Below are 17,089 nucleotides of genomic sequence, written 5' to 3'. Positions count from 1 at the left end.
ATTTGATGGTAGACAGGTGAGTTAATTACTATCAAGTTAACTGAAACAGTTTTCAGTAAAACTGAATCAATCATACTCTTTTGAGGAAGAGGAAGAATTTACCTTAATATACGTCAAATATTGGAAACACAAAATCGCTTACACGATCAAGTAACTAGACATAGACTAATTAATTTTCAAGTGACTTCAAAGTGGATTTGGTAATAATCCAGTTTGAATAAGACTAACTCTGGTAGCTGTTAGGACATTAATAGAGGACGACGAAAAGTAAACATGTAAATTATCCATAAGACCAGAAGTTGATATGAATATACGAACCATGCTCCGGCGATTATTGCTCCAACAACAATTGCTCTGTAGCTCTGTAGGTCGTGACAATCGATCCGGCGACAAATGCTCCCAAATGCCACCTGGTGACAAATGGCTCTGGTGACAAAATAATGCTCCGCTGAAAGAAAATAAGTAAATTCGGTGTCAAAAGCTTGTGAAATCATGGTGGAACGAAATGAATAGACCACTTCACTTACATTCATATCTAGTGCATGCCATTTTAACAAAGGTTGATCCTGACATCCCGTAAATCTTGTCCGAGTTTTGTCCGAAGTAGAAACAACTATGTATTCAAAATGGATTCTACGTATTGAATTACTATTGTCAGGAATAGATTAATGGAATAACTTGTTACCAGGTAACGAGAAGAGAAAGATTCATAAATTTGACTACAATACATGTAGTATACAATAAATAAAGATGATATAGGCTTTCCAGTTCAATTTCAATCTTTTTCAAAAAACCAATTTCGTTCATTAATACTTCAATTTCGTCCCAAAAAGCCTGGAATGTTCAATTTCGTCAAAATCTCAATCAAAGCGCTTAGAGACTTGAATGTAATTTGCGCTCTATAAAAATGGTTTATTATTATTATTAAAACACTCTCTCATGATTTACATTCTGCTTTGTCATGTATTTTCTATTTTGTAATTTCTTGGTGTATTCATTCGTTGGTCAATATGGGGTAAACTGTAGAAGATTGTTTAACTTCAGCAGTAAATTGCTGTAATTTTCAACAGTAAAATACTGTGAGACGGATTTAAGGGTAATTTACTGTAAGATTGCCTCAATTCGCGGTATTTTACTGCAATTGTAAAAGCTGTCCTGTACGTAGACAAATTTTACAGTAATTTACTGCACCCTTACTGTAAACTATCATTCGCAAAGCATTGTGAGATACAATGCGCACGCGCACTGAACGGACCGGCTGTCCGCGCAGTACTCGAAATTTAGCCCGAACAGCGAAATGTCTGAATGCGATGTTATCGGTATGGTTCACAGAGTTAAAAGTGCATGGTCCCGGTGTTTTAGTGAAATGCGTACGCGGGCGCACGGCGCAAGTTTCCTATAGAGACCTATGCTATCGACTCCTCTTTGGCGCTTACGTTGTGGCCCACTTCCCCGAGTCCGAAGAAGTCCGATCCACTGTAGCCAGTGGTCCGATCACAGTTCGGCTCATGATTTGGCTGAGGGGGATGACAGCTTTAGCAAACTTCTTTTGTGATGTCATTATTGAGAAGCACATATGCACGCACCCTGGCATTACTACAGACTGCGTGATGCGCAGAGAAGACAACGAAGGCAACGTTACTTAGCAACACCTACGCGCTTTACTCTTGATGACAGCTCAACTTCGGCAATCTTTGTATCAATGCTAACGGTGATCGGCAGTATCATCAACAGCGCTCTCTACACTACCGGGACTATGCGCCTTTAAAGGTAGATAGTCCCGGTAGTGTAGAGGGCGCTGTTGATGATACTGCCGATCACCTTTAGCATTGACACGAAGATTACCGAAATTGAGCTGTCATCAAGAGTAAAGTGCGTAGGTGTTGCTAAGTAACGTTGCCTTCGTTGTCTTCTCTGCGCATCGCGCAGTCTCTAGTAATGCCAAGGTGCGTGCATATGTGCCTGTTATTATGACATCACAAAAGAAGTTTGCTAAAGCTATCATTCCCCTCAGCCGAGTCATGAGCCGAACTGTGATCGGACCACTGGCTACAGTGAATCGGACTTCTTCGGACTCGGGGAAGTGGGCCAAAGAGTAAGCGCTAAAGAGGAGTCGATAGCGTAGGTTTCTGTAGGAAACTTGCGCCGTGCGCCCGCGTACGCATTTGACTAAAACACCGGGACCATGCACCTTTAACATCAAGATCGGCCTAAAGTGTCACAACCGTGCCAAAGAGACGACTGCAGCCATCACATGCAAGGAAAGTAATCTTGCATATTTAGGATCGTTCGCGGAGAGATTCTGTGGCTATTGTGAGCTACTGTTATTCAATTTCTCAGGGGTATTTGACAGTCAATGATCTTGTGATCTCTCTGGTTCATGGCGCTTGCTGTGCTGTGTACAATGACTAACTCAATACCAAAGAGAGAGAAAGAAAGAGAGAAAAGAGAAAACGGGTAGACATTTTTACATCTGATCAGGTGACTGATTCCTGATATACGGCTCACATGGGTAAATAATTTCCCATACAGACGTGTGTTAAAATTCAAAATTCAAAAAATTCTATAAAATAGCTGGGAGAAATGAGGTGTTTCATCTCCACTAACCTGGATAAGTGAGCTATACCCTGTCATCCATCAAATTTCCAAGGCGGATTCTTCAGCTCAAACTCTGTCTAAGGGTCCGCAAAGCCAGACAACGAGTTCTTTTCACTCAAAAAAAAATAATAACTTTTTTTTTCTGTACATGCACCCAATGAAATAACAGTCCCTTCAAATTCCATGAGAAAAGTTTATGGCTCGAGGCTGGGACCATGCCGTCTGAGGAGGCGAGGGAAGAATAAAGTTTTCGTTACTTTAAGTTTGATTTCCTAGTGGTGGTGATTTGTTTTGGTGTCAGAATGTGTGACATGCTGTTGCCCCACCAGGATTTCCCTCCTCCTGTAATAATCTTCGAACCAAAATGCAGTTTGTAGAGGAATTCATATTAAGTATCTGCAGCTATTCAGTTTTATGCCAAACTGCATTATTGATTTTTAATTAATTTTTCTTCATTTATTTTGGTATCTTTGGTACGAATTTGTGAAGGAGTCTGGGACATTCCATCGCAAATAACTTCCCGCAAGGGACGATGGGAGCGAAAAAGGAGCAAGAGCGCCGCAAATTGTCTGAATGCGACTATGCGACATGTTAGCAACCGACGCGACGTACGTAATAGATACAGCGTCAAAGAGGTTCTATAATAGAGCGCGCGCTCGCATATAAAAGCGGGGTCAATTGAACGACTCGCCGCCATTAGCAAAGAGGTCGAGAAGTCGAGCATTCGCGAAGGTACCACACGTAATACCTATCACTCTCACTTGTGCTGACATGATTAACTTTGTTTGTTTGTTGTTGTTGTTTTTTTTTTTTTTTGGGGGGGGTGTTCTAACACCATAGGGAACAAAATATCATTGCACAATGATTCCCAATGATTGTCTATACATATTATGTGAACTTATAATGGAAAAGAATGTAAGAGAGCACAGCAGAAAGTGTATTACAATGATACTGATATAACAAGCCAAAGTGTAGTCTGTATACATGCAAAGCTTTATATTTTATATTTATCATACGATTTATATTGACAACTTTATTTATTTCTTAAGACGGTGCAATTTTTATAACACATATTTTCTTTTATAATAATGATAATGAGTTGAATTGAGATTATTTTGTGATATTTATTGAGCTGATGTATTCAGATCATTATTAGAAAATAATCTTAATTGTTATGAGAATAACTGAAATGTGAAATATAAATGAATGTTGTTATGTTTGTATGCTTACTGCACGACATGCAATGATTGCATATGCGTGAGTAGCCCCCCCCCCCCTCCTTATGTATAAAGTATTTCGGTTTTTGTAGAATTTTGACCATTAATGATATATGATATTGTTAAAAAGATAGTAATGTTAAAAGATTGTATGGATTGAAATGATGATTTTAATAGAAATACAAGATGAAAAAGTAATAGATTCATTATTTTATGTCTTTTTGCACATCTCATTCCAAGTATTCTCTTCTGTCTCTATCTCTCTTGCTATCTCCTTCCTACCCCTTCTGTGTTTCTCTCTCTCCGTCTCCATACACAAGTGTTTGATATCTCTTATGTTATCACTGCCCGCCTAATTTTTTTTTAGTATATGTATAAACAAAATTTGAAAGTTGTTGGAGAAGTACAATGATTTGTGTATTTTTGATATATTTTAGAGTATAAGTTTATGTATGCATTGTGATGGTGACATGAAGATTATGTTTAATTTTTCTTGCAGCTCTTTTAATGTGTATGTATATAAAGTGTATTTGATTGATTTTGTATTTTGGTCATCAGGTGTCTTTTATATATGTATATATAATTGTGTAGTTTTATATTTTAATCGTAGAATGATTGTATGATTATGTATGTTATTATAAAATGAAATATGATATTGTACAAAATTCTGCAATTCAGCCATCTTCATGGCTGCAAATGAATTTTAGATAAACCATTACCATTACCACCATTACCAGTACTATAGTATCATGAGTGAGTGTATACTGCCTTTTTCACAATTAGGCCTACTATGATGAGGTACTCAATGAATAACCATTGAATATGTGTTCTTACCGTCAGTGAATGATTGCCTACTGCCTAATAAACCGGTGCCACAAACAGCAACATTTTTTTTTTTTATTATTCACGTTCCATATTCCACATTTCGTACAAGTTTTATATTCCATTTGATTTGAAGCAGAAAAGTTTTTTTTTTTCACACAATGGTCAGTTTGAACCAATAATGCACAAATGTATAAGGACATATAATTAACGTGTAATATGAGGAACCCACTAAAAAGCAAAGCTTGTAGGATGTGGGTTCCAAAAATATAACATAGGGTTTTAGTACAGTGTATCAAAGTCAGAAGTGACGTAACATGCAAAATTCAAAATATCGAGAATATTACAATGTTTACGGGATGTACAAAGTATAGTATATAATGTTTTATGATTAACTTATGGTATAAATGCTTAAAAAAGTAGCAAGTTAATCAAACTGGTGAGGTCATCCGAGCGAGGCATCATTTAAGTATATGCAAAAAAAAATAAAAAATTAAGCGATTACGGCGAAATAATTACACATAGGATTTTAGAAAATTGGCTTTGAGATTTTTCTTAAAGGAGCTTAAAGAACTTGAGTGCAACCGAACCGAATCTAACTCATTCCAGAAAGAAGGGCCGGTAGATGTAATTGTCTTAAGGGCTAAAACTGTACGAACAGGAGAAAAATGATAGGATTCACTGTGTCTTGTAGGGTAAGAATGAATATCACTGTTTTTCACAAACATTGAGGAAAATATACTAGGAAGGTCACCAGTATTCAACTTATACATGAAAATTCCAACATGATATAAATACAAATCAGAAATTTTTAACAATTTACTTGAAACAAACAATTCATCAGTATGATCAAAAAAATTGTGCTCGATTTATAATCCGCAAGGCCTTTTTCTGAACCAAAAATAACGAATCAATTTTAGTCTTTGAGCAATTCCCCCAGGCTAATATTCCGTAATTCAAGTAAGGTAATAATAAAGTTGTATAAAGAGAATGCAATATTGGCTTTGGGAAGAGATATTTCAGCTTGTGAATAATTCCAACATTCTTGCATAACAATTTACATAAATAATCAACATGTACCTTCCATGAAAGGTTACTGTCAATATAAATGCCTAAAAATTTTGTTGAATCTATTTGATTTAATTGTAAACCGTTCATTAAAACTAAACCTGGAAGAGATTTTATTGTGTTACTGAAAACCATATAGTTGGTCTTATTTATGTTAAGCGACAATTTATTTGCCTGAATCCACTCAAACACCAACTTAAGTTCATTATTCAGAGAATCGAGCAAAACATAAGGATCTGAGTGAGAATAAAAGAGACTTGTATCATCTGCGAACAGAAGAAAAGACAGCAGAGAGGATGAGTTACGGAAGTGATTGATGTATAAAATTAATAAAAGAGGACCTAAGAGGGAGCCCTGTGGAACACCACAACAAATCGAGTTTGTATCAGATTCATGATTATTTACGGAAACAAATTGAGATCGACCGGTAAGATAACTTCTGAACCACTCCAAAGCCTTTCCACGAATACCGTAATGATTTAGTTTATACAAAAGAATTTCGTGATCTATTGTGTCAAAGGCCTTGGAGTAGTCCAGAAACAGACCGACTGTATGCGACTTTGTGTCTATAGCTCTTACAACTTTCTCAACCAGAAGTAATATAGCATGGGTGGTTGCATGTTTTTTCCGGAATCCGAATTGATTATCAGCTAAAATATCACAATCGTTTACAAATTTGATTAAACGATTATAGATCACCTTCTCAAGTAATTTAGAAAAGGATGACAGAAGCGATATTGGTCGATAATTTCCCAACTCATCCTCTCTGCCTTTCTTATAGATTGGGATAACTTTAGCAATTTTCATTTTAATGGGCACAATACCAGTCAATAAAGATAAATTCAAAATGTGAACTAAGGGTGATAGTATTTCGTTTACAATACTTTTCATGAGGTGATTAGAAATCCCATCAAGACCTGTACTCTTCTTGGGGCTAAAAGAATTGACAATATCTACGACCTCTGTTTCAAGTACTGGGAGAAAAAATAAGGACTGTGGATTGGAATTTAAAAGGTAAGAATGAAAGGGTCTGTGTACAGATGAAATATTGCGGGCCAGATTCGGACCAATATTAACAAAAAAAGAGTTGAATGCTTCCGCAATTTCCACATCATCTGTTAAATTCTTCCCTTCACGAAGGATATTATCAATACTACCCTTATTTACACGTTTATGAATAACACTATTTATTACATGCCAGGTAGATTTTGCATCTGACTTGTGCTGTTCAAACAGAGAACAAAAGTAATCTTTCTTTGCTTTACGTAACAGGGACGTGAGAGCATTCCGATATTTAATGTACTTTGATTTATTTAAAACTGAATTACATGATTTATATCTGTAAAATAAAGTATTTTTTTCTGTTTATGGATCTAAGTAAAGCTTTTGTTATCCAGGGTGAGCGCGGAACTGTTTTGTAGTTTCCTCTTTGATTTCTCAAAGGGAAATGCAAGTGATATAAAGGTACCAAAATATTCATAAATCTGTCGTACGCATCATTCGGATCAGTGGAGTTTAAAACCTCATTCCAATCAATTTCGGATAAACTTTGTTTGAACAGCTGGATATTATGATCGGAGAACACTCGTGATTGCGATAAATCTTTACACACCTTTTGTTTATGCGATTCAGGTATAGTAGAAATGGAAGAAACCATAACGGGAAAATGATCTGATATGTCCGTAACAGCGATACATTGATCATCATAATCATAGCTGTTTAAAAATATGTTATCAATCAGCGTTGCGGAGGCTCCAAATAATCTTGTAGGCTTAGTGATACAAGGAGTGAAAGAGGATGATACCATAGTATCAAGAAAATCACGTGTTTGTGGCTTACCATAATCAAGTAAGTCTAAATTAAAATCTCCCATTATGTACACTTGTTTGTTGCGGAGATAGGGCGAATCTAAAATGATTTCTACGTTTGAGATGAAGTCAGAATAATTACAATTTGGGGGCTTGTAAATTTCTCCTATCAATACTTTTTTACCACCTGGCATACTTATGTCAATGAAAATACTTTCAATTGAATCAGACATATAATTTAACTGGGTTATCATTTCAAATTTCAAATTATTCTTCACATAAAATGCCACGCCTCCACCTCGTTTACAAACTCTGTTATTTGTTACCAGTGTGTAACCATCTAATTGTACAAGGGAAGTGAAATTTTCAGTCAGCCAAGTTTCACATAATCCCCAAACTGACAGTCTTACATTCAAAGTGTCAAGAAATAATTGTAACTCGTCAAAATTTTTAATCAAACTCCTTATATTATAATGCAAAACTGAGAAAGTATACTCCGCTCTGAAAGACTTAAGCTGTGCTACGTGTTGCGGTAGAATATAACAAGATGTTGTTAGTTTCGGATGGAATGAAGCGTCATGGTCATCATGAATGAGGTCAAGATTAGGCATGTCATCATTAAGAGTATTGATATCATCAATATCGTTGGATACACTACCTAACATTTTTAACAGATATACATGGGTAAGGTAATAAGGTGGTGTAACTTTGCTTGGGATCATCCTCAGAAGAGAATACCATAACATCAGATATCTCAGTTTGCTCAACCAATTTGTTACAATCTGAAATGCATATGAAGACGCACATAGTACGAGTATCGCAAGGGTGACTTGGCACCATCAGAGCCGTAGGGCAATGCACACGACAGTATGCACATGTTCCAAAAGAGAAAGCATGAGAAAAATGCAACTTTGAACTATCACTGAACTGACGACTCGATTTCCACAAACATAAACTCAGTTTTAAGAATACAGTAGCTGTGAATACATAGGACTTTTTAAAGAAGCCGAAGGCGACAAGATTAAGGAATAGTAACCATTTGTTTGGTGTGACCGATGAAAAGCTACATTGGATTTGGGGGGAAAAGGAACAGAACTCCACCACCATCCATTTCATTAACAAGACAACAATCACTATGTAAGGGGAAAAGACTAGATATGGTTTGTGCTGAGGAGACATGGCATACAATTGAATACTTAGTACATGATAAGTCGCATGATGCGTCGCACGGGTGACTTGGGAATACCAAAGCTCAAGAACAATGATCTCGACAAGACGAGATACAAAAAGGGAGGCATGAGAAAAATGCGGCGTACAACTTTCATGAATTCTCAGTTTACAGAGAAACATTTAAGACAGAATCACACATAATTAGCTGTCCATATATGTACCATGCACTAATCTCTATGTAATCAACTTTAAAGCCTCCTAGGTGATAGTGTACTGTACCCAATAGTGTTTTTGCAGTCCTCCCTGCTGTCTGTGCCTTGAGTTATGCATGGTCTGGACTCAAGACTAGCACTGTGTCTGTGTGTGTGTGTGTGTGTGTAGGTGTGCGTGTTGAAATTGAAAAACAAAAAAAAAAGTGTTTGTGTTTGAGTGTAGGAGTTTGAAAAAAATGTGGTTTGGTGTGTACGTGTGTGTGCGTATGTGTGTGTTTGTTGTGAGTGTGTGTGTTTGTTGTGGGTGTGTGGGTGTGTTGTATGTTTGTCTGATGTTTCTAAGTGTCGTATATTATGTGAAATCAGTACTCCATAGCAAAGAGTATACATTGTACCTTTCTGCAATCTTTATTGAAGTATGAATGCATGTTTGGCAATTTTGGCTTCATGTAAAGGCACATATTTGACACATTAGAGCAAATCCTTTTTTCATAAAAGCACGTGTACTGTGTTGAGGATGTATCTCTCTTGTTAAAGGGGCATAGTCCCGGTATTGTAGAGGGCGCTGTTGATGATACTGCCCATCACCGTTAGCATTGATACGAAGATTACCGAAGTTGAGCTGTCCTTAAGAGTAAAGTGCGTAGGTGTTGCTAAGTAACGTTGCCTTTGTTGTCTTCTCTGCGCATCGCGCAGTCTCTAGTAATGCCAGGGTGCGTGCATATGAGCCTGTTATTATGACATCACAAAAGAAGTTTGCTAAAGCTGTCATCCCCCTCAGCCGAATCATGAACCGAACTGTGTGATCCGACCACTGACTACAGTTAATCGGACTTCTTCGGACTCGGGGAAGTGGGCCAAAGCGTAAGCGCTAAAGAGGAGTCGATAGCGTAGGTCTCTATAGGAAACCTGCGCCGTGCGCCCGCGTACGCATTTGACTAAAACACCGGGATGCGTTTTTTTTTTTTTAAGACGGCACAGATTGGGGCATGGCGCGTGTTAAACCTATGGGAAAAACGTTGGGTTAGGGTTTTTGGTTATGGTTATGGTTAGGGTTAGGGTTGGGGTTGGGGTTAGGGTTAGGGTTAGGGTTTGATGGTTAGGGTTAGGATTAGGATTAGGGTTAGGTTTAGGGATAGGGTCCCCGATAGATTTTTAGTTTCCCCAATCTGTGCCGTCTAAAAAAAGACACGCCACCGGGACCATGCACCTTTAAATCCGGAGGCATATGGACAAATACGGATTTTCCTTAAAATTAGAATGATTTTTCCAACCCAACCCCATCTTCGAAGCTGTACGTTACGTGTATTACTATAGGCACTTCCGGGTTCAGGCTTCTGGTAGTCGACCTCTTTCGTTCGCGCGCGCCACTGTTCAATTGGCCCCGTTTTCATTTGTACCCACTGAATTGTGAGCGCCAAAGAGGTTCTAGAGCGCGCGATACGACCCGCCGCCATTAGCAAAGAGGTCGACTTCCAGAAGCCTGAACCTGGAAGTGCCTATAGTAATACACGTAAAGTACAGCTTCGAAGATGGGGTTGGGTTGGAAAAATCATTCTAATTTTAAGGAAAATCAATATTTGTCCATATGCCTCCGAATTTTATAAGAGAGATACATTCTTAACACAGTATACGTGTTTTGATGAAAAAAGGACTTGCTCTAATGTGTCAAATATGTGCCTTAACATGAAGCCTAAATTGCCAAACAGGCATTCATGCATTCATACTACATAAAAAGATTGCAGAAAGGTACAGCGTATACTCTTTGGTATGGGAGTATTGATTTTCTCATAATATTATGTCACTTAGCCTCCAAGGTGATAGTGTACTGTATCCAATAGTGCTTTTTGCAGTCCTTCCTGCTGTATGTGCCTTGAGTTATGCGCATGGTCTGGACTCAAAACATGCATTGTGTGTGTGTGTGTGTCTGTGTGTGTGTGCGTGTTGAAATTGAAAAACAAAAAAGTGTTTGTGTGTGTGTGTGTGTGTTGGAATTTGAACAAAAAAATGTGATTTGGTGTGTACGTGTGTGTGCGTATGTGTGTGGGTGTGTGAGTGTGTGTGTTTGTTGTGGGTGTGTGTGGGAGTGTGTGTTGTATGTGTGTGGGAGTGTGTGTTGTATGTGTGTCTGATGTTTCTAAGTGACATATGTGAAATCAATACCCCCATACCAAAGAGTATACACTGTACCTTTCTGCAATCTTTTATTATGTAGTATAAATGCATGAATGCTTGTTTGGCAATATTGGCTTCATGTTAAGGCACATATTTGACACATTAGAGCAAGTCCTTTTTTCATCAAAACACGTATACTGTGTGTGTTGAGAATGTATCTCTCTTATAAAATCCGGAGCCATATGGACAAATATTGATTTTCCTTAAAATTAGAATGATTTTTCCAACCCAACCCCATCTTCGAAGCTGTACTTTACGTGTATTACTATAGGCACTTCCGGGCTCAGGCTTCTGGTAGTCGACCTCTTTCGTGCGCGCACGCCAGTGTTCAATTGGCCCCGTTTTCATTTGTAGGCACTGAATGGTGAGCGCTTACTCTATTACATATAGAACCTCTTTGGTGAGCGCTTACTCTATTACATATAGAACCTCTTTGTACAGTGTATACTACTACAGTACTGTATGTACACGATCGCACCGATCGTATTCATCTTTCTACTTCAACTAGAACGTCTCACCACATTTGTCTTGCGAAATCGCTGACCACTTTGATTCTGAAATGTGATGGTGGGGCTAGACGTGATATCTATGGTTGCATTAATGACCGAATATATCCTGGCAGGAAAGAACCATTTTGTTTTATTTCTAAGCACCGATCGTATTCATCTTTCTACTTCAAGTAGAACATCTCACCACATTTGTCTTGCGAAATCGCTGACCACTTTGATTCTGAAATGTGATGGTGGGGCTAGACGTGATATCTATGGTTGCATTAATGACCGAATATATCCTGGCAGGAAAGAACCATTTTGTTTTATTTCTAAGCAGTTTTGTCACGAAGAGACGCACTACTTGCAGCTTGTTGAGTCCAGGGCCGGCGCACTGTTTTCAAAAGTGTGGGGGCCCACTTCCGGGTTTCTTCAGCTAACAAGCAAAAAAAAAAAAAAAAAAGGGTCCTCAGCCCATTCTCTCCCCTCCCATTGTAGTGCCTCTTACGTATACTTCCGGGTTGAAAAAAGTGTGGGGGCCCAAAGTGATGACACCTTATATATTCCTTTGTATGGCCCCCACGGCCCCCACGGCTGCGCCGCCCCTGGAGTGTACCATGGCCGTGGAAATAGCAGCGGCAATGTGCAATCGTGCATGTGTGACGAGTGAAAACTAATCCCGAATGAGGCTGCCAAAGCAAATACATGTATTACATCAGAACAGAATTTGATTACTGTACATCTCATTTATTTTTGTTTATCATTATTTTCTTTTCTTTAAGAGGGTTTATACTGTATATCAAGAGTAATGACAGTTTTCCAAATTCATGAAATTCTTCAGTCGAGATGTTTTCATTGCAAATGATTGACAAATTTCCCTACATTGACGTAAATAAGCACTGAATTGATGAGTCTTTTAGTAGTAGCAATGATAAAAATCATGGGGGTATGTACTCGAGCAGGATTCGAACCTACGACCTCCTGATCTCCGAACAGGCGTCACAGGACAATTTGTCAATCAGTTACAATGAAAACATCTCGTCGGAAGAATTTCATGAATTTGAATAATTAAGCAGTACCCGCTGCATGCTATAAGGGATTAGAACCAACACTTGCTGTCGGGCGGAAGCTCGGTGGTGTAGTGGAGATGACGCCTGTCCGGAGATTAGGAGGTCGTAGGTTCGAATCCTGCTCGAGTACGTACGCCCATTATTTTCATCATGGCTACTACTAAAACACTGATCAATTCAGTGCTTATTTACGTCGATGTAGGGCAATTTGTCAATCAGTTGTAATGGCATTTTTGTTACAAATTTGGATTGCAATGGCATATAGGGCCAAAATAGGTCGGCACAACAGAAAGAATTTATAAACTGTTCAAAATTACAATTTTTTTTTATTACATGTACATGTACATGTGCTTGAATACAGGTGGAATAACTTGAGTTTTTTTTTTCTGTTACCATGCATAGATGCATAAAAAAGGACCACACTTTGAAAGTCTCATGTTTGATAAACGCGCCGACCCCAAGAACTGTACGCCCAGACTTCTCAACTAAAACGAGTTATTTGTTAGCTATATTAGATACAAAATTTGCATATGGATACAGGCTACGGATACAGGTTGTCTTTCTTGCAAATTGCGAATTTAAAAGAATGATCATGAGATGATAAACACAAAGGAATACAAATGTGAACATGTAAAAGAAGAGTAAAGAAAAACGTGCAAAAGATAAAACAGCTGGAAAAATGAATAAAAAAATTAAAAAATGAATCTATTTTGAACCTTTATTTCAATTTCAATTCCATTCAATTCCATCCAACAACTGAATCACAAAATAGTAGTACAACACTTGTAGGCCTATATCCTCCCCTCTATGTAATTACATGTAGGGCCTACCATTCCTTTATCCCTCAACTCATCAGAGCTTAATCATTCTCAACCGACGACATCATTTACATACTATGAACATTCTGTTTGAGTCATTGTTTCCTCATATTTGCATCTTTTGTCAAGATAATTCGGTGTATGAATATTCACGTTATAATTTGAATTTGCGTGTAAGCCCATTTAAGATTACTTGATCATTAAATTGGCTACTAGTGAGTTGGCCAGGAGGTTTCATCAAAGTAACATATGTGCTGCCCTGACTGTTTCTGTTGAGTCGCTGTAAGAAAGCTAAAGAAAGATCGAAGAAAAAATCACAAGTGGTGTTTGAGGGGCAGGCACGTATGGAAAGTGGAGGAAAAGGGAAATTGATCGAAAAAAAGATGCATAATTTCATTAAAAAAAACAACTTGTTGAGCGTTGGGTTTCCAATACTTTAGACAAAAAGATACTTGCATAGAAAAAAAAAAATGAGATGGACATTTGAGTGTAAAAAAAGACGATGAACTGAAAGAAAATGAAAAAAAGAAGAAAATTATATCTGCCCTTAACAGAAACGCTCATTTTTCTTTTTCTATGCTTCATGTATATCTCTTACTTCAACTGAATCTCGTGTCTCAACACGTATAGGGCCTACATCTCTTCCTCTTCACATTTTTTTTTCTCACATAACACCCTCAACAACTCAAATCACATGGTAGTACATCATCAGAATTCATTAAAAATCTTTAATCTGAAATTCTAAATCATTACTCACAATCAACATACATAGTAGCTCACTGGCATCTTATAGGTTCTCAACATCATAATATTAAAATGTGATTTCCTCCTTTGCAAGGCTTTACACATAGTCCAGTAGGACCTACATATCATATTCCTTCAAATTATTAATTGAATAACAAACCACACACACGCACGCACACACACACACACACACACACACACATTCTTGTTCTTGTTCTCTGATTTATTTTTTTTTCTTTTGCCTGATACATCATACAATAATAATAGGGCCTACTTTATTGAAAGCAACGAACACTGCATGTCGCGCAAGCAGATCGCCAGGCCATTACTCATGTCGATCGATAGTATACACGAATGGGGTAAATTATTGGCAATAAAGGGTGATCTGGTAGTTTTATGAATGAAGATCATTACAAACACTGATTATTTGCGATAAAAGTAACAATAGATTTAACAATCTATTACGTGTATCATTAAATAATGCCGCGCGTTAGTTGTGCTTCACGCCTTGGGCTGATACAACGTACTTGCTATCTACGGTACTGTACTCGTCTATCCCTTAAAAACTGCTTGAGTTCAGTTATAAAACGCTGTGAAAACCTACGAGTATCTCGTCGTGATTGTCATGATTATGCAGTCACGAAACAAATTATCTATATATATAATACGCGAAGTTGTTGTTGTTGTCGCGGCCTTATGTATTTCCTGTTTTATTCCGGCGTTGCTGGATTGTCTATCTCCTCCCGAGCCGTCGGCTCCGGGCAGCTGCGACCGGTGCCGTCGGCCGCAGGAGAGAGTATCCTTCATCGAATGGCGCGGGTTTCGTCCCCGTTCCGCCTCCGTGTCGACGTCGAGGACGAAAAAGATAAATTAATTAGATAGATGAATAATGCATTTTTGTGCGTGACGAAACAGCCGAGCGTTTTATTCACCGATCCTGCGCTGCACTCCTACTTTCTCGATAGTTCATCTTTTAGCTTGCAGAGACAGTGGGATACTAACGATGATGGGTGCAGCGAAATCTCTGACATCTTCCGGCGGACACGCACGCATGCACACAATATACTCCGATCCACAAAACTCTATACACAGAGTGTGTGTAGAGTTCTGTGATGTATACTCTCGGGTACGGTATGCCAGTGTGTGACCTGCGCCTGCGTATGTATTGACGATGGTTACACGAAACACTATCTGCGTGAGCGTAATATGGACTCTCATAATTATGGCGGCGCGGACGTCATATTACAAGGGCACTTCACGTACAGTGTCAGTGACGTTCGCCATTGGCGATTGCTGAAAAAAAAAAATCAACGAATGCTGTTATTTTATTGTATTTTGCACAACTGCAGGATACTATGCAGCTCAGGTACGTCATTTAGTTTACTCTCAAGTCGGGTATCATTGTACTCTGACTGTTTAGGACGGCTAAATATCCACTTTCCATATCAGTTTACACGCGCCGCTGTCCATTCGTTTACTGCAAAACTGCTGTAAACATGAATATTCATAAGATGAGCGGACGTAGAGGAAACCCTCGCTTTGCCGACCGCCTATTTTTTAATTTACAAGTGGAAATAAAGTGGGTGATTCTATTGTCCATCAAACCAAGTTTTGGGGATAAAAATAAAAAAGAGAGAGCAAATGAAGACAAAAATATTCTTCTTTCTCCCATAACGTGGGAAAAATAATTAAAGATAATATACGAAGCCATGAGACCCATGGATTCCCCCGGGTGCCTACTTATTAAACCAAGTGACTATGATCTCCCCCTCCCTAAATAATGATGATTATTATAATGATAATATGATAATAATAATAATAATAATAATAATAATAATAATAATAATGTACAGTCTGAAGCAGATAAACGGTTGGTTCTATGATCTATCAAACCAAGGTTTGGTGATAAAAACAAAAAGAAGAGAGCAAATGAAGACGAAAATATTTTAGTTCTCTCAGCACAATAGCAACAAAAACACAACTGGGGTAGTCCTGCTCAGCACAAGATTACGTATGTTAGTGCAGTGAAGCAGTTTTTTGGACAGCTTGCGCAGGACTGTCTTCAGAAAAGCTTTTTATCAAGAGCAGAAAAAGGGGGGAAACAGATTTTTACAATTCTTAACAAACTAACATTTCCGCCTCCCTTGGTTGATCATCCCTATATTATGACTCTACTCTCTCCTCTCCCCTAAACAATAATAATGTTAGTAATAATAATAGCAATAATAACAATAACAATAATACACTCAAATAATGATAATAATACAATGGGCCAATGCAAATGAATGGGGAGGGGGTGCTATGATCCATAACTAAGAATGGGCGGAAGAGACACAAACAGGTACTGGTTTGCTTTAATGTTTACAATGAAATATCAATGATAATGAAGCTATTTGAAACGTCTATCAGTCGTAGAGTAACCTTAACATGACCGGAAAAAAAAAAAGATTTACTATCCTTGACCGATAAACTTTTTTCCGTAATTCCCTTGATTCATCCCCATGTCAATGAATTATATAAAATTATAATAAAACCGAATGACTGTGATTTCCCCTCCCACAACATTAAAATTACAATTATAGTGATAATAATGTAATAATAATAATGATAATTATAAAGACAATAAAAACAATTAACAGTATCAATGAGATAAACGGGCTGTTCTAGATCCATCAAACCAAGTTTTGATTATGAAAACAGAAATGAGGGAGAAAATCAAGACAAAAATATTCTTTGTGTATTTTATCTCTCAAAACGTGGTTGAAGAAATATCAAAGAAAAAAACAAACCCCAGAGACCCGTGAATTCCCATGGGTGCCTAATACTTATAAAACCTAATGACTATGATCCCCCTCCCCAAATAACAATAATAATCATAATAACAATATAACAATAGGGG

This window comes from Diadema setosum, chromosome 5 (assembly GCF_964275005.1).
Source record: "Diadema setosum chromosome 5, eeDiaSeto1, whole genome shotgun sequence".
Classification (NCBI taxonomy): Eukaryota; Metazoa; Echinodermata; class Echinoidea; order Diadematoida; family Diadematidae; genus Diadema; species Diadema setosum.
Note: the sequence above shows the minus strand (reverse complement) of the source record.